At 44.9% G+C, this 19,481-nt stretch overlaps 1 protein-coding gene across 2 annotated transcripts in view; it reads left to right on the forward strand.

The window, feature by feature from the left end:
• Positions 1-13,699: 13,699 nt before the first annotated feature.
• Positions 13,700-19,481, forward strand: part of RCAN3 (RCAN family member 3) — a 39,962-nt gene continuing 34,180 nt past the window's right edge. Inside the window, exon 1 of one of the 2 annotated variants that reach the window (XM_027060067.2) lies at positions 13,700-13,991. The gene's annotated coding sequence lies outside the window, so the exon portion shown is untranslated. The remainder of the gene's footprint in view (positions 13,992-19,481) is intronic. The other variant, XM_027060066.2, reaches the window with a different exon arrangement.

The raw sequence follows: 19,481 nt of genomic DNA on the forward strand, positions 1-19,481 counted from the left end.
CCGAGGGCTGGGGGAAGACAGGGAAGAAGCTGGATGTGGGGGGAGAGCTTAGGAATTCCCTGAGCCTGCACTGATGGGTTAACAAGGCAGGCAGCATTAGAAAGACTTAGGATGCTCACACCCCAGTCTGGCTAAACAAGATTAGGTAAATAGGTATAGAGAGAGAGAGAGAGGCAAAGGGCCCAGTCCAGATAGTTACGGGCAAAGCCCCAATATAAAACAAAGGCAGAAGAGGTAAACAAGATTAGGTATTCAGGGTGGAAACACCCCCAATTTAGTACAATAGCAGAAAGCTGCTTTCACAGGAAGGAAGAACCAAATTAGGTAAACAGGGCTGCAAGGTGAAGTTGCCCAAAGCAGAGCGAATTAGCAAAAGGAAGGTTGCTTGACCCTTGTGGACCCTGAGGTAGCACGCTCTTTCTTGTCCCCTAGACTAGTTCAGGTTAACAGAGGTGGTGCCTCAAGTCCTCTGTAAACAACCTTCCGCCTGGGTGCCAGGATTTTGTTTTGTATTAACCCAAACCCCTGAGCCCACATATTTTCAAAATGCCCTTTCCCTCACACCCGTGAGTTAATGTTCACAGCTTCACTGTCTCTTTGTGCACGTCCATGACCATGGTTGTAAGCCTTCTGATCCTAATAAACACTGAGCAAGGACCCTTAATCGGGGCTCTTGAGCTCTCCCGGACATTAGCCATCTCTAGCGTTTTAATCCTGCGTCCTGCTTTCTTGCTGGACAAGAAAGAACTCCAGACCCGGAGTCTACGACAGGTGGAATTATTAAAACTTAGATATTATGCCTAAAGGAGGGGCCCTGGGGAGCTGAAACTCAGAGAGCTACAACTAAAGCTGGTGCTGTGTCTCTGAGTTGGAGGAGAGGCCTCACGGGATTGGGACCCAGCCTATGAGGGTCTGTATGAGCCCTGGAGCCCACTGAGGAAGAAGACAGACTCCCTGAGCTTCAGTGGGAGAGGAAGAGTTCCTGGGTGGCTCAGTCTGTTAAGCGTCTGCCTCTTGGTTTCAGCTCAGGTCATGATCTCATGGTTCATGGGTTCGAGCCCCGTTTCAGCACGGGGCTGACAGCACGGAGCCTGCTGGGGATGCTCTCTCTCCCTCTCTCTCTCTTAAAATAAATGAATAATGTAAAAAAAAAAAAAAAAACAGGTGAAAGAGGGGAAAAAAGGTATTTCATCATGCCAAGAAGATACGTTAAAAGTTCCTGTCCAACATGGAGCCTAAGCAGCCACACTCACCTCCAATATGGAGCCTAAGCAGCCACACTCCCCTCTTCTCAGTGCCAGGGCTTAGTCAGTAGGTACCAAGAACAAGGGTGCTCTGGGCAGCAAAAGGACAGATTCATCGGAAAACTATAATAGACTCTACAGACGCAGAGCAACATTTGCCCCAGATGGAGCCCTAACAGTGGAATGTCTGGCGGTGGGGGCCCAATGGGAAGGATGCTGGGGCAGGGAGGGGGACAGGACGGAGCTGAAGAAACATGGCCCTCCACGAGGACAGGGAGGCAGGATCGGGAAAGGCATCTCAGCCCCTGGTGTGAAGTCCTGCTTGCTTTTGCCTACAGCACAAGGCGGCCTGCGGGCCCCTCACTTCCACACCTGAAGGGGAAGCCACAGACAGCCCAGCTCACCTCCTCAGAGGCAAAAATCACCCCTCACACTCAGGGGACAGGAAGCCTTTGGGGAAACAGACTCACACAAGTGCAAAGGAAAATCCGCACTTGCTCAAGGAGCAGGGAAAAGTACCATTAAGGGGACAATTTTTTGCCATTTTTCTTGCGTGCAATACCCATCTTAAATGCAAATAGAAGAGCCCTTCCCTTGTATGGGAACCACGGGTATGATACAATTTGTATTTCGTAGCTTGTACACAGATCTGTACTTTGTTCTATCAAGGCGCTGGAAACCCTGCACAAAACTAACTCAACTGTTTGTATTTCACTGATTGATACACACACGTGCTCTGTGCCTTCATGAATGGGATCAGGGTCCTTACACGAGGTCAGAGAGCCGGCTCGCTCTCTCCCCACCACGTGAGGGGACAGAAGGAGGTGGCCATAACCAGAAAGAGGGCCTTCATCGGAACCCCACCATGCCGGCTTCATGATCTGGGGCTTCTGGCCCCCAGAACTAAGAAATCAATGTCTGTTGTCGATAAGCCACACGGTTTATGGTCTTTTATTACAGCAACCAGAACAGATAAAGACAGCAAGTCGTGAAGCTATTTTTTCCCTCCGCTCCAAACCTGCCCTTCTAGGGGATGGCCGTGGGAGGCTGCAAACCCCCTCTCTGCTGGGCTAGCTGCTTTCTGGGAGCAGGGGGTCGTGCTCACGAAGGGGGTCGTGAGGCTGCAGGAGGAAGGGGCTCGCCCCTTCCTGTCTACTTCCTGTTCCTGTGCCCATCTTCTGGAGGCACTTCCTCCCCTCAGTGAAGCCTCCGTTGGGTCTAGTTTGCAGCTCTTTCCAACTCTCACGCGATCAGCTCCATGGCCCCCACCCCTCAGCGATATCTGCACACCCTCCTGGAGGCCTGGGGGTGTGGTTTATCCACGGGACCCCTCCTCCTACCTTTTTTTTAAACAGCTTTACTGACATAAATCACATACCATACAATGCACTCTCTAAAGTATATGATTCGGGGTGCCTGGGCGGCTCAGTCAAACTTCTGACTCATGGTTTCGGCTCAGGTCACTATCTCAGGGTTCGTGAGTTCGAGTCCCCGCATCGGGCTCTGCGCTGACAGCACGGAGCCTGCTTGGGATTCTCCCTCTCCCTCTCTCTCCCTGTTCTTCCCCCTGTCGCTCTCCTTCCCTCACTCAAAATAAATAAGTAAACTTAAATGAAATAACTTACGTAATGCAACAGTTTTTAGTCTATCTACAAACATGTGTAACCGTCACCACAGTCCACTCTAGAACATTTTCACCCCCTCAAAAAGAAACACCGAAAAGAAGATAGCAAGCGTTGGCGAGGGTGTGGAGACCTTGGAACCTTGGTGCACTGGCAGTGGGGATGTAAAATGGCACAGCCACGCTGGCAAATGGTATGGTGATTTCTCAAAAGATTCAAAATGGATTACCCCGTGTTCCGGAAATGCCACTTCTGGCCACAGACACAAAAGAACTGAGAGCAGGGACTCAGATACTTATACACCCGTGTTCAGAGCAGCGTTCTTCGTGATGGCCAAAAGATGGGAGCAACTCAAGCGCCCGTCAACGGATGCACACGAGGATTCGTCAGCCTTAAAGGGAAGGAAATATTGACACATGCTAGGACACGGCTGAACCTTGAGGTCAGTATGCTAAGTGCATAGGCCAGACACAAGAGGACAAATCCTGTGTGATTCCATTTATGTAAGGAGTCGCCAACCCACTCTCTGTTTCTATAGATTTCCCGATTCTGGACTTCCCCATGAACGGAATCATGTAATATGTGGGCTTACATGCCTGGCTTCTTCCAGCCAGCATGTTTTCACGGTTCATTCCAAGTTCTAGCCCATGTCGGCATTTCTTTTCTTTTTATGGCTGAATAACCTCTTATCTTGTTAAGTTTTCATCCCCTTCACCCTCGGAATGGTCACCGCTTTCGGCTTTCACCGCCATGATCCCTTAAAGTTCTTTCTGCCTGTTGGGTTTGAGAGCCCCTAGTTTGATAACCTTAGGTCAGTAACAATTCTTTCCATTAAGCTCTTTCGGTTCAAATCACTGTTGTGATTTCTGTTCCCCGATCAAACCCTGACTGATATGCAAGAAAAATTAAAATAATTTGAATCCCTGGTCCATGCAGGCAGCTGTCTGTTTTCCATGTTCCATTTTTCTCTTTATGTGCGTGCACCCCCCCCCCCATACTTCCGTCCCTAATTATGGTCATCTAGCTCGTATCCTCCTGAACCCATCTGCAGCTCAAGTGAATCAGGAAATAATGTCTCCGCCTAACAAAGTCAAGGATCAAAACGCTTAGAGAGCCGCTCCTTCCTGTGTGGAGTGACATCTCGGCTCTTGAAGGCTCTCGAACCGATTTGCAGTAAATTCAGGAGCCTCTGGGTCTGCAGGCAAATGGAACTGATTCTTTGCAATTCAAAGCAACACGGCAAGATGGAACCTTGTGAGGCATCCAGACTTCAGAGCGCACTGAGAGACGAATTTCCATACCCAAACCTCAAAACCATTCACATGTTCTTTTGTTTGTTTATTTTAAGTAGCTCCACAGGGAGCACGGTGCTTGAACTCACCACCCTGCTGAGATCAAGAGTCCCGGATGCAGCCAGGCACCCCTCACGTTTGTTTGTTTGTTTGTTTGTTTGTTTGTTTAAGACATGTTTCTCTTTACAAAAATGTGATCATTATCAATTGCCTCCATTTCTGTTAGGATTTTATAGTTCCCCAGCTTTCAATAAACCGTTCGCTTTGAACTCAAAACCATCTTAGGAGGGAGGTACCACTGTAATTTTCATTTAGCTGAAGAGGAACCAGGCTTAAAGCATGTGAGATGTTCTCAAGGTTCAACAACTGGTCAGTAGCACAACCAGGATGGGAGCCTACAGTTTTCTGAAGACTTTTTTTTTTTTTTAAAGTTTATTTGTTTATTTTTGGGAGAGAAAGAGTGAGCAGGAGAGAGGCAGAGAGAGAGAAAGGGAGAGAGAGAGAAACCCAAGCAGGCTCCACACTGTCAGTGCAGAGCCTGACATGGGGCTCGATCTCACGAACCAAGAGATCATGACCTGAGCCGAAATCAAGAGTCAGAGGCTTAACCGACAGAGCCACCCAGGTGCCCCATTTTTTTGAAGAGTTTTAAGTAAAGTGACTGTAGCCCTGAGAATGTCTCTCTCATGCACTGCTGAAGTTTGAGGGTAGGAAGGGGGAGACAGGAAGGAGGTAGTATAAATTAATAAAACTTTTCTGGAAAATATTTGAAAATATGTGTACCCTGACATTGCCTTCCAGATAATAAAACTACAAAATAGTTTCTATTAACAGCTAGATCAATAAAAAAGAAGAAATAACCAGAAATATATATCTACTGTGTTTTTATATATGCCAAATTATATGTATACAAAACAGTGGGTTAAATGGATTCTTTAATAATTAACATTAGAACCACTAAAAAAAGAATTTAAGGGGTGCCGGGCTGGTTCATTAGGTAGAGCATGTGACTCTTGATCTTGGGGGTATGAGTTCAAGCCCCACATTGGGTATAGAGATTACTTAAATTAAAAAAAAAAAATCAAGGTGCCTGGGTGGCTTAGTAAGTTGAGTAGCTGACTCTTGATTTTGGCTTAGGTTATGATCTCATGGTTTGTGAGATCGAGCCCCGAGTTGAGCTCTGCACTGGCAGCACAGAGCCTGCTTGGAATTCTCTCTCCCTCTCTCTCTGCTCCCCCCTTGCTTGCGGGCACACATATTCTCTCTCTCAAAATAAATGAACATGAAAAAAAAAAAGGAAAAAAAATTTTTAAATCTATCTAAAAAAAGAATTTAAGTTAGAGTCTTACCTATATTTTTTAAATTTTTTTTAACGTTTATTTATTTTTGAGACACAGAGAGACAGAGCATGAACAGGGGAGGATCAGAGAGAGAGGGAGACACAGAATCTGAAACAGGCTCCAGGCTCTGAGTGGTCAGCACAGAGCCCAACACGGGGCTCGAACTCACGGACCGCGAGATCATGACCTGAGCCGAAGTCGGACGTTTAACCGACTGAGCCACCCAGGCGCCCCGTATATTTTTATACTAAAATAAATTTCACTCGAACTAAAGTGATAAATATAAAAAATACAAAATCAAAAAAAGAAATGAGGGTCACTATTAACCAGGGGAAAGCAAACGAAGAAATTATGAAGCAAACTATAGATACATTTACCTTAAAAATTTTTTTTAATGTTTTATTTATTTTTGACAGAGCACAAGCTGGGAGAGGGGCAGAGAGAGAGGGACAGGGGATCTGAAACAAGCTCTGTGCCGACAGCAGCAGGCCTGGCATGAGGTTCAAACTCACAAACCATGAGATCATGACCTGAGCCCAAGTCAGATGCTCAACTGACTGAGCCATCCAGGTGCCTCTACCTTTAAACAAAAATTTTAGGGGTGCCTGGGTGGCTCAGTCAGTTGAGAATCCGACTCTTGGTTTCAGCTCAGGTCGTGATCTCACGGTTTGTGGTTCGAGCCCCACGTCGAACTTGGGATCCTCTCTCTCCCTCTCCTTCTATCCCCTCCCCTCGTGCTCTCTCTCTCAAAAGAAATAAATTAATTAAAAAAAATTTTAAACATCTATTAAAAAAAGAAAAAATTCAAAAGGGAAAACAAACTAAGGAAATTTTCAAAAAGTATAGTAATCACACGATTACTATCGACAGTATATAATGTGTTCTTACAATCAGTCAGACAATGTTGATAGCTCATAAATACACGTGAAAAAATGTTCATCCTCTCCGGTAATCGAGATGTCATGGGGTTGTTTCTGCCTACGAAACAGGAAAGGCTTTTAAAGTAAATACAATACCCAATATTATTAAGGACGTGGTAAGGTCTACATTGAGGATGTGGGATTGTATGATGTGTACAACTGTTCTGAAATTCATTTTGTCAACTTCCAAGAAGAGTTTTAAAAACGTATAAAGGTACCTGTTGTTTAGTTAATTATACAAGACAAAATTCTAAAGAAACCTTGATTCTAACAATGGATGATTAGATGAATAACAGAATACAAACAATGCAATATTATGTAGCCATCAAAAAATATATTTTTATAAATAGTATTTTAAAACACAAAGAGTGGGGCGCCAGGGTGGCTCAGTAGGTTCAGTGTCTGAATCTTGGTTTTGGTTCAGGTCATAATCCCAGGGTCATGGGATCGAGCCCCAAGTTGGGCTCCCCACTGAGCATGGAGCCTGCTTAAGATTCTCTCTCTCTCTCTCTCTCTCTCTCTCTCTCTCTCTCTCCCCCTCTGCACCTCTCCCCTGCTCGTATGCTCTCTCTCTCTCAAATAAAAATAATAATAATAATAATAATAATAATAATAATTTAACAACACAAGGAAACACTTGCAATATAACGTGAAGCTAAATAAATGGGAGATCTGAATTGAATGAGTCCAGTAATATACTTAATCTTACCAAAAAGCCTGGAAAGAAATATACCAAATAGACCAATTCAAATATTGAATTGTGGCTATCTCTAGACCGTGAGGTTGTAAATGATTTGAATTTTCTTATTTATCCTTTGTTTTCAAATGATCTGCACAGGGAAAGACTAATTTTTATAATGAGAACATGAAAAACATCAACAATGCACATCACTACATCTCCCAACCAATGCTGAATGTGATGCCAGTAAGAAGCTTCACTCCTCCAACGAGCTATTGGATCATGTTGCAACTCTCCTGTTGGGGGAATGACTGATGTTCCAGGAGTAGGAGACAAATGAGGATGTCACCAGGGAGGCAGGTTAAATTAAAGGCTCTTCAGTCAAAGGCACCTGCGAGACAAATCCCACAGGAGATCTGGAGTGTGCAGCAGATTAGGAATTTAAATATCTAGTAAACCCAAATGCACATTAATAAGCCTGAGGGGTAGGGGGGAAGGTGGGGGGAAGAGAGATTGAGGGAGAGGGAGAGAGAGACCAATTGAATTGGCAGTCAGGCTTCTATCTTCGGCCTTCTTCCTTTCTCATTACGTGCTCTCCCATGAGGTGACCTCTCTCACAATCAGAAACAGCTCTGTTTCCTCCCTCCCTTTCTCTTTTCCACATGTATTGAGCACTGTGTATCAGAACCAGATATCGTTATAGGAGCTGAGGATTCATCGGTGAACAGTCTAGACTGTGGGAGGATTTGCTAGGCATATCAGTGGGGATTAGGTTTGGCTGCAACAGACACCTAACAATGTAAAATAATAATATTTGTCTCTCAAGTAAAGGCAGGCTAGATACAGGCAACCCAGGGCGGGCAGCTCCAGTCTCACAAGGGATTCAGGCCCCTCATCCTTTTGATCCATCATTCCAGTGTTCAATCTTCAGGGTTACCTCCTGGTCCATAATGGCTGCTGGAGCTCCAGCCATCACATTCACACCTCGGGCTAGAAGAAAGAGAAACTGTAGAAGGGCAAAAGGGTACTTCTCCCAGCTGAGGAAGCTTCTTTTTGCTCATATCTCATTGGGCAAAATTAAGTCGTACGTGGCTGCAAGGGAGGCAAAATATTGCTGCCTTGAATAAAATTTACTTGTAAACCAGCTACTGTGTACTGAACATCTGTAACGTGTCTGGCACTTTATAAAACAACCCTACAAAGCGGGTATCATTGATGCCATTTAACACATGAGAAAAGTAAGGTTCAGTAGGTTTAAAGAGTTTGCTCAACAGTCACACAATGGTGGCTAACGGTGGAGCTGACCTCCTAAATCCCATGCTCTTTCCACTGTATTTTGTTGCCTTCCCATCAGCAAATAAAAAATAAAATGAGAAGAAAGTTCCTCAGTCTTGTCATTATCTGTAAAGACAGGCCACTGGGGCACCTGGGTGGCTCCATCGGTTAAGCATCCGACTTCGGCTCAGGTCATGATCTCGCAGTCTGTGAGTTCAAGCCCCGTGTCAGGCTCTGTGCTGACAGCTCAGAGCCTGGAGCCTGCTTCAGATTCTGTGTCTCCCTCTCTCTCTGACCCTCCCCCGTTCATGCTCTGTCTCTCTCTGTCTCAAAAATAAATTAATGTTAAAAAAAAAAAAAAAGACAGGCCACTTTTTTTTTTTTTTCTATTTAAAAGGCATTGGAGATGCCTGGGTGGCTCAGTTGGTTAAGCATCTGACTTCGGCTCAGGTCATGATCTCACAGCTCATGGGTTCGAGCCCCATGTCAGGCTCCATGCTGACAGCTCAGAGCCTGGAGCTTGCTTTGGATTCTGTGTCTCCTTCTCTCTGTGCCCCTCCACCACTTATACTCTGTCTCTCCCTTAAAAATAAATAAACATTAAAAAGGTAAAAAATAATAATAATAAAATGCATTGATGCTATCTATGCAGCCAATGGAAAGAGCTGAAGTAGATCTGTATAAAAGCAGGGACTTGGTCTGTTTTGTTCACTGCTACTTTCTCAATATCTAGAACAGTGCTTGGCAAATAGCAGACATCCAAAAATATGTGTTGTTTGTATAATGTGAAAAGAACATTCCCATGAACCCTGAATGTGCTCCTATGCCCCTTTCTACTGAATCCTACCCCTCAGAAGCAGTCACTATTCTGATGTGAATCACCATAGATTAGTTTTGACTTCTCTTGGACTTCATATGAATGGGATAACGTCTACAACTCTTCAGTGTCTGGTTTCTTTAACTCCACATTTTTTTTTTTGGAGATTTATTCTATTATGTGCATCATTAGTTCATTCCTTTTTATGACTGTGCACTATTCCATTGACCGAATATACCATAGTTTGTTTATCCATTCTTCTGTTGACAGATATTTGGAATATTTCCGTTTTGAGGACATGATGGGTAAAGATACTAAGAGCAGCATGTATGTACACATTTGCTTACATTTCTCTTGAGTGTGTAACTAGGAGAGCAATTTCTGGGTCTTGGGTAGGTATACATTTAGCTTGACTTAACTGGCCGTGTCCAAAAAATGGTTGTATCCTTTTTTCCGCCAGCAATGCATGAGTGTAAGAAAGAGATCTTTTACTACGTCTAACACTTCTGCAACGACTTTTTAAAGTATTGACTTTTCGATCTGACCAAGTAAGAATAACAAAATCTGCGATGAAATCGCCTGTCTGGAAATTCTCCCGAAAGGCAGGAGATGAGCTGCTGAGGCTTTCTAGCATCATCTGACAGGTTCTACTTGAGTTTTCCAGGACAGCAAAATGCTTATCAGCCTTGGCACAGCTTTCAGTGGATTGAGCCACAAGAGATCGATTTCTCTTTCCCTTGTTTTTCTCTGCCTGTAACTCAAACCTCAGGAGGAGGGAGTGTTAGAAACGTGAAACCGTATAAAATTCATTCATAAGAAGCACTTATTATCCATGTGTGCCCAACACCTTGCTGGGCGCAATGGTAAAGAAGAAAGATGGGCAGATTCCCTTCTTGTTCTCAAGCTGCTCGCAACCTAGCCTGTTGGATACAAGATGGCAACCCTTCCCCTGCCCACCATGTAAAAGACTGATGTTGTTCTGGATTCTGTCCTCTACTTTTCGTGCTCTATTTCACTTGCTCTCCCTGGCTCATCTCATCCGCACCCATGATTTCAACTACCCATCACACCTCGCTCCCAAATCACCACACCAGAGCTATTTCTTCCAACTGCTTTCCTCTCGAATGTTCATGCTTCCGTGTAATTCATCAGCAAATTTTGTTAGCTTTGCCTCTCGGATACAGGCAGGATCATACCGTTTTTCACCACATCCTTCCCTACGACCCTTGTTGAAGGCACTATCGTCCCTGGTCTGCATTACTGCAATAGGCCTAGCAAACCAGGCTCACTATCTTATTACCTTTGCCTGCTCCGTATTCATTTCCCTTTCTTTTGGTAATAGAAACTTGAGTTACCTTCGGTGAATGTGACCATCGGGGTTCCAGGAAAATGTTCATCTGAGATGCATTTGGCAACGGTTAATCACAAAGGTACGGGCAGGGTTGAGGGAATCAAGAAGGAATGGAGAGCCATTACCACCCCGAGGCCAAAAGAAGAAAGATTTCAACATAACTAGAGCAGAGATCTGTATGAGACTGGACACAAGCCTCAGGAGATGTAGATGCAGCCACGACGCAGCAACTTGGGAGGGAAGGGGCCTCTGGATTAATACCCTCACTTCATCTTCTTCCAACCCCTCTGATCTCCTACTCATGTCTTCTACTGGAAAAATTCACATGGAAGCCGGAGGATAAGGGACCCACTGAAGCACTCCATGCAGGTCGGCCTCCTGAGATCCAAATCAGGAAGAAAAGAGGCGAGACGTACATCATCTGAAGGCACCAACAGAAAATACCTCACACACGAAGCTACGTCTCCTCAATTCTCAGTCTGTGAGACTTGAGAGCCGCCCACCTCGCTGCAGCTCCAGAAGGGAGCAAGTGACCCAGGCCTGTGACCCCAGGCCCCTTCTCAAGAGAGGGGTTTGCTGAGTTGCCAATAACCCGAGTGAGAACGACAAGAGGCAGTCCCAGAACTTTCGTGGACAGCCGCGAGGAAAAGAGACTCGTTCTGTTGGTGAGGGTGCGATTTGAAGTTGTCAGCAGCCAGCCATTCTGCTGTCTCATGGAGAAAGGCAGCCTGAGAATGAAAAGTCAACACAAAGGACAACAGTCAGGAAGTGGTGAATAGAAACTAAATCTGGGAGTGTCTGGCGGGCCCATTCAGTGGAACACGTGACTCTTGATCTTGGGGGTGTGAGTTCGAGCCTCATGTTGGGTGTAGAGATTATCTAAAAAAAAAAAAAAAAAAAAGGACTAAATCCTGATGTTATCATTTTAAGCCCCTGGATCCAGTCTGACTGGAGCCCATACTATTTCTGTTACATGAAACAATGAATTTCATTTGTTGCTTAGTCCAGTTTGATAGACTGCATGCAAAAAAAAAAAAAAATTGAATATGGGGCACCTGCGTGGCTCAGTCAGTTAAGCTTCCGACTTCGGCTCAGGTCACGATCTCCCGGTTTGTGAGTTCAAGCCCCGCGTCGGGCTCTGGGCTGACAGCTCAGAACCTGGAGCCTGCTTCGGATTCTGTGTCTCCCTCTTTCTCTGCCCCTCCCCCACTTGTGCTGTCTCTGTGTCTCAAAAATACATAAATGTAAAAACATTTTTTTTAATTGAATAATATTTAATCCCAACCCCCAAAGGCCAACACATACTCACACGTCTGTAAATACGCTGTTGTTACTACGAAATGCCCTTTCCCATATTCTCCACCTAGATAACTCCTATTCAAATAGCGTCTTACCTGCGAATCTTTCCCTCCTTTTTCTCAGCAGAATTGCTCACTTCGGTCTGTTTTGTCAGCGCTTTGCAAATGCTCTATTAGCACATGGGTAAAATTGTATCACAATTAGTCCTTCGCTTATCTTTCTCCTCTGTGAGCTCCTAAAGGGGTGGATTTTGTGGAAGATATCCTTAGCAGCCCCTTGCCTAGCCTGATACCTCACGGGGAACCCTGGGATAAACAAGGCTAAATGGGTCTTTTTACCTTAGGACCTCCCAGAAACATTTCTGTGTTAACATGCAGGTAGCTGTACAGAATGCCATAGTTCCCGAGCCCATTTGACCTAAAAACTCAATTTTTGGCCAAGCTGCTGGGTTGGTGGCATCTAGAGAAGAAAAATTACCTTGGGCGGTTCTTAGGGTGACTTTCATGAAAGAAGTGGCTCTCCATAAATATTTGTGAAATGAAGAAAAGGGAAAAACTTGGTTAGGTCAAGGCGGGGAGCAGGGGCAGCAGGGTTGTAAGCAGGAGAAACAACAGACGCAGTGAGCAGGAAGCAAGAGAGGTGATCTCTCTGACGGTGCAGGGTCAACTGTTGGGGTGATCGGACCATAATCCAACCCCATTTCCTTAGCGTAAATCTAACAGCCATTAGATGTACCCCAGGCACCGTAATCCTTTTTCTTCCCCCCATGCCCAGGGGGCTGAGTGTCTACAACACTGCAGGATTTTGACCTTCAGTTTGCTTTACCTTGCCTCTGAGGCAAAGGGGTGGGTGATCAGAACTGATTTTCTTCCAACGGCACACCCTTAAGACAAATTCCTTTCCTGTTCTATGGCTGTTTCCCTCTCCAGGAAGTAAGGGAATAGCCACAAGCTCACTTCCAAGCTCGGCTCAGATGACTTATAAAAAAAAAATAATAAAAATTAAAAAATTAAAAAAATAAATAAAATAAAATAAAATAAAATAAAATAAAAAATAATAATATCTGCCAAAGAAAGCCCCAGGCCTGCCATTATAACCGTGGACAACTCATTGAACAGCTTAGGTACTTGCTCTATTTGTAAACTAAGCGTAATTATGTCCCACTGTCTCCCTGGGCTTCTGAGTGCATCAAGCAAGACCGTGCGTGAGAAAAGTATTCTGTAAACGGGAAGTAAAGCACTAAAAATGTAAATGTTATTAACATTGTACATAAGGGAGGGAGGGGGAGGAGGCGGGAGGCGGCAGGTGGCAGCGGAAGCCCACCGCGGTTATAGCCCAGGATACGGAGGAGCCGCACACCCGGGGCTACCTAGAGTTCGGCTACCTACTAGCCCCCTCTCCTCGGGCAATTAAGCACGTGGAAGCCCTCTTCGTCTATAAAAGCTAATAATATCCGGTTCGTGAGGTTAAACGAGGTAAAGCTGGCCAAGCACGGGGCGCAGTGTACATAGTAACTGGCGCTCAGTAAACGTCCCTAATACTCCCACTGACTCCTCTTGTGACTGACACGTGCCGCTAGCGGGAGAGAAACTATTCCTGGCCACCGTGGGAGACGAGAAGGGCGCCAAAGGTCCTGCCATCGGGGTACCTAAAGCCCGCGGCCCCAGCGCAGCGGCCCCAACGCTCCCGCGCCCCCCCAGCCTGGGAACGAGCAAACACCGCGAAGCCAGACCCCCGCCCCGCCCCCACGGCCGCGCGCGAGGGGCGGGGCCGCTTCCGGCGGGCTTCCGGACCCGGCGCGCCCCAGCCGGCCGCCGCCTTCGGGCGCCTGCGCCGCGCGCGCTCCGCCGTGGGAGGGGGCGGGGCGGGGCGGGGACGCGCGGGCCCGGCGCGCGCGCGCGCGACGCCGGCAGCCCGCCTGGGCCCTGACGCCGCTCGCGCCCCCGCCGAGGCCGCGGTTCCCGCGAGCATCAAGGGCGTGGCGGCGAGGCTGCGGGCGGCCCGAGCCGCGCCGACTGTGCCCCGGCTGCCGACCGCGGCGTCTCCCCAGGCCCGGCTCCTCGCGGCGGCCCGGCTCCCGCGTGGCCCGTCGGGCCGCTCCGGCCTCGCGCCTGCCCGCCTGCCTTCCTCCCTGCAGTGGCCAAGCGCGCAGGTGAGTCCCCCTCGCCGGGTGGGACCGGCACCCGGCCTCTCCCAGCAGGTTGCAACCAGCCCCGGGGAGGATGGAGGGCGCGGGGTGCGGAAAGTTAAAGAAAGAAAGAAAGAGTCCGCAGATGCCCGATACAGGTGGCCGTTCCAGTGCCCGAGACCCCAGAGATGCTGCGCGTCCTGGGTCCAGCCCCTCGCGCGCCGAGCGTCTTCTCTGGCAGCTCCGGGCTGGTGTCTTGGAAAACAAAACCAAAAAAAAAAAAAAAAGAAAAATTCTTTTGTTTTTTGTTCTCTCCTGTCCACCAGGAATTTTTTCCCAGCACTTGGACTTTTTGAATAGCTGACAGGCCCATCCTGCTCCTGAAGGCCGGAAAGGTGCACTCCGGCCCACAGGGACGGCGAGGGGTTAGAGCTCCTCGCCTCCACCCCCCCTTGATGCAGGAATAGCCCTCGTTTTACTTACTCGCTAACTTCTCGAAACTTGACTGTCTGCCTCCATCTGCTGTCTGGAGCGGTGGAGGGACAGTGGTCTGTTTCCAGGTTGCTTCCAGATTCCGTGCAAAATCCGATCCTCTCTTTCAGAGATTAGGAGTCCAGTGTAGGGAGCCGTTTTCAGATCCGTGTTTCAGTTACAAGCTACGATTCTTTAAAGTGATGCTTTCGTGTGGCGCCCAAAGCCGGAAATATTCTCTCCCCTGTGTTGAAAGTTCCGTAGCACACCACGTTTATCTGAACTTTGCGGAGAATTCTCTGCATTTTATGGAAGTCTCTGATGTACTATTTGGTAAGGGAAGCAACGGGTTTCTTTGTAGCTGATATTGCATATGGTTTACAATAATTCAAGACTATTTCATTAGCTCTTTCAATTTATTAAATTATAAAAACACAACATTGAGATTCAGGGTATAGATTTTTGCACATCACGCAAGTTTGTGCTTTTGGGCAGGGACTTGATGTTGGTATTGAAGACTTGTGATGGAGGAAGACAGTGAAAGGCTTGAAGACGACGCCCCTTCTTTAGCCATGCCATCAGCTTTCCATTTCACTGCTGTGACAAACCTTTTCCTTCCTAGCTTGGGAGGAGATTTCAGTACTTTTAGGGAAACCAAGATTTTTCCCATTATTGAATTGTACGTTTGTAAAGCTTTTAAACATGTGGATGTCAAGGGTTACAAATGAGAACACATTTTGTATGGTGCCCCGGGGGATTTGTTGGTTGAAAGAGTTAAGCAGAACATCATGGAAAAAAAAAAATACTGTGCTTTGGAAATCCATTAGGCTGAAGCCTGTGAAATAATGGAAGCTCTAAAGTTGAATGCCATTTGTTGTTTAGACCCCCCAAAACCCACAGAATGTGCAGGGCAGACAGTGGATCTATCTAGAATATAGAGGTTATATAGTGAGGGAAAATGCATTATATTCAGCAAAACAAATAGCATCTGTCTTTTATATCCCTACTTCAATAAGTCTTTAAAACCGATTATTTTCATATGTTCTGACTGTTGATATTTGTTGTTTATTTCTCTTCTCTCTCTCACACTAAGAAATCCCTCTATGCCTGGTGGAGCACTGAACCTCAATAATTGTAATAGGACTAATTCTAAATAATCTGTGAAGAGAGGGTATATATAGGTCATTGAAACATAAAAAAATACAAAAATCTAATTTTCACCTACTTAATTTACTTCCCCAATTTTTTTTCTTCTGCCACAACTATTAAAGAGCAGTAAAAGCTTGCCTCTAAGTGGTAAATGAGCAGGAAATAGACGTTGGAGGCTTACATGATAGTTATTCAGAACCCCCGTATCGACAATTCTGAGGGTTTTTTTTTTTTTTAAGAAATCTAGTCTGAATTCTAATTTCGAAGTTTTTAAAAGGAATTTAGTAGTTCAGCAACATCTGTGAGTATTTTCCTTATTTTATGTATGAGACAACAAATAAAAAGCCAAGTGACTTCCTCCAAGGTTATTGAGCAGGGCATATGTAAAGCCGGAGAGGGAATAACTTGTTTGCTTCCAGTATTGTTTGGTAGCATTTTGAGTACATCAAAAAAATAATAAAAGCGAACCTAGCTAAAGCTATTTTAAAGGTTCAACAAGTCGAGAAGTATACTATTTTGAAAAATTGTTTTTTCAAAAAATCCTGGAAGAGGCTGAATTTGCCTTTTCCCAATCAAAACTTAAAATGCCAAGTCAAATGCACATGCCTGCCGTTTTGCCGTGATGGGTTACTTTTGTCACAAGGCTGGTAGGAGAACAAATGGTCATGCTACTTGGAGTTTTCCACTCATTTGATGTTTCCATGAAGAAACAATTCGCCAGAAGCCAGCCACAGCTACAGTGGCACTGAGATGATGCTAAACCCTGATTAGCGCAGACCTCTGCTTACAGAAGCGGGAGGATATTGGTTCAGCCCTGTTAAACCAGTCAGTGTTTCCCTGGTTTAGTAAACTTAGGGACAGCTTAATCTTGTAATAGTTGGAGTGGGCCAGAGTTAGCAACTGCTCCAGTAATAACAGCATAGAAACAATGTACTTTTGTAATTATTTTCTTGGTCTTTATGAAATCAAACTGCTTGTTAAGCTGAGTTACCTTACAAGATGATTTTACAGATGTGCGAAGGTTGTCATTTCCACTATTTGATTTTGATCATCTCTTTCTGATCAAATCTAACTGCATTTTATGATATCAGAAAATTATGAAATGGTCGATGATGTTGACTTAAGCTATATCCGAAAAAAGCTCGTGGCTTGCCTTCAGCAAGAGAGGCATCATCTGAAAGATAGTATCTCTAATACCGTGTGCATTGAATTACAACATAAAATTCCATGAAGCTCTTAAAAAAAGCACGATGGCCTTTTTTCAGCCAACTGTTTTTAAATCTTTAATGGTTTTCTTCCTGGAGCCATAGTACTGCTTCCAGTGGTTGCTCTGAGCTGGTTTTACTGCTAGATCAGCCATTGAACAGTTTTCTTGAAATGATACAAAGTGTTTATTTTCTTTTTGTAGCCTTTTTATTGCTTGGAATTAGATTATTTGGACATGTATTTTTCTCATTTTATTGCTTGAATATCTGTTCCATTGATGGTTCTGACATTATTGGCATCCTCAATCCAGCAATTCATTGATGTGGATTGTGCCTATGTAAAAATCATTGAGCACTAACTATATGCAAAGCATTGTTCTGAGCACTTAGCATTTAATCCTTCTGACATCCTTTTGGGTAAGGGTTATTATTTTATAATTCTATTTTACAGTTGAGGAAATGGAAAGGGAGGCAAAGTGATTTGCCTAATATAGAGTACTGGGGAGCCAGAGTTTAAATCTAGAAAATTGATTATGGAGACTGAATCTTCTTGGGATATACTTAAAGACTGTTCAGGCTTGTTTGCAGTACTGTGATATTTCATCAGTCCATCCTTTTAAAGTGTATCAAATACCCAGTAATGTATAAGTAAAGAAAATGTAGCAGCACTATAAAGACTATTGAGATATCTTGGGACAAAAGGCAAATTATTTAACAATAACCTAAAACATTTGAAGAGAAAATAATCATAAGGCCATTACTAGGAATACTGACAAAATTTGAAGATAGACACTGATTTAGATAACAGTATTATGTCAATGTTAAATGTCCTGGTTTTGATCACTGTACTGTGGCTTATGTAGGAAACTGATCTTGTTCTTACACACTGAAGTATTTGGGAGTAAAGACAGCACACTTGTCTTACTCTCAGTGGTTCAGGGGGAAAAGTATGTATATATATAGAAACAATGATTTTAAAAATGGGCAAAAATGTAATTAATTGGTAACTCTGGGTAAAAAGTATTTAGGACTTCCTTCTACTAGTCTTACTTTTCTGTTTGAAATTACGGCACAAGAAAAAGTTACCCTAAAGTGAAGGAAGAAAACAGGAAACGAAGGTATAACCTTCTAAGAATTTTTTTTTTTAAGTCAAGTGAGGGATTGTTCCTGTGCTCTGATTTTTCTTCTCCCTCCCCCTCCCCTTTCCTTTCCTTTTTAGGGGTTGGAGGAAGGAACTTGAAACAAAAAATCTTGTCAAAAATGGCTTGATTTTTCTCATATTTCAAAATCTGGTCATTCAGAACTCCCCAACCTTCCATTCTCTAAAAAACCACGCACAGTATTTTCCTCACCTCTTTGTAATGGGTTGGGAGTCGGGTGAGATTAAAAACATTAGCTCCTCTAAGAGATAAGATATAAAGACAATCTACTTTTAGTGATATTGAACGTTAAATTGGGTTAATATATCATTTCCCTGCCTAAAAACCTTCAATGGCATGCTGATATCGACTCTGTTTTGTATCAGTACGCTGTAACCCTACTTTTAAGGCAGCTCGGAGACCCATGCCTGACTTTCTAACTTTGTCTCCTGCCACCCCACCAAATACATTACGTTCTGGCCACATCAGATCTTTGTTCACGATGATCTGTCCTCCCTTTGTCCTTGAACTGTTCAGGCTTTGCCTGGAATGCACCCCCTCATTTTTCTGCTGAAATTGTTTATCTTTAAGTCTCTCCATAACATCCTTGGGAAAGCTGTCTCTAATCTCACATAGAATTAAATTTTCCTCTGTCTGTGCTGCCGTATTAGTGGGGTAAACACAGGGCTATCTGCTTTCATTCAGCAATCCTTATTAAGCCTATACTGTCAGCCAGAAACTGTGCCAGGGACAAGGGGTTCAAAGGCACTCACGGTCTGGTAACAGGGAGTGATTTGTAAACAAATAGTCACCAGGTAAGTATGTAACAGAGAAATAAACAAAGTGTTGTGAGAATTATGAACTCTGACAGCTTAGTCTTGAAGAAAAGGATTACAAAGAAAGCCTTAGTGAGATACCATTCCCCTGCCCTGCCCCCCCCCCCCAACCTGGCCCCTTTCCAGATTGGAGACTTACAGCACAATAATCTAATTAAAGGTATGAAGTTTAAAATAATTGTAGTACCTGTGGGCCACACAGGCAGATATGTGTAATAGGAAGCTAAAAATACAAGTCTGGAGCTCAGGACAGAGGTTGAGTCTGGATGCATGAATCATACAGATTAGTGATTTTCAGGGTGTATAGGCAGGAAAGACCTAGAGACAGATTAGAACCTCTTGGGATCATGTACTTTTTCCACCCAACCTCCCCCCCCCCCCCCCCCCCCCCGCCATTGCCCAAGACTCTGCTCTTACTCCGGTGACATCCTTCCCAGCTTACAATTCGTTGCGGAAAATGAGAGGCAGTGTTGATAGCCCCATGTTGTGTGTGTGAGCCACAGGGTGAGCAGGAAACAGCTGAGAAGCACTGGCAGTTAAGTGGTTAAAGGCTTGATGGATGAAACCACTCCAGAAGAAGAAGAGGAGGAGGAGGAGGGAAACCTCAAAGAGATGAGCTTGTAGAGGGTGAGTGACGACAGAGGAGCCAGTGACAGACAGTTGGTTTAGGAAGGGGAGCCAGGAAGGACCGAGACCCTACCTGGAAGGCAGAGG

The sequence above is a fragment of the Acinonyx jubatus genome, chromosome C1 (assembly GCF_027475565.1).
Source record: "Acinonyx jubatus isolate Ajub_Pintada_27869175 chromosome C1, VMU_Ajub_asm_v1.0, whole genome shotgun sequence".
NCBI lineage: Eukaryota > Metazoa > Chordata > Mammalia > Carnivora > Felidae > Acinonyx > Acinonyx jubatus.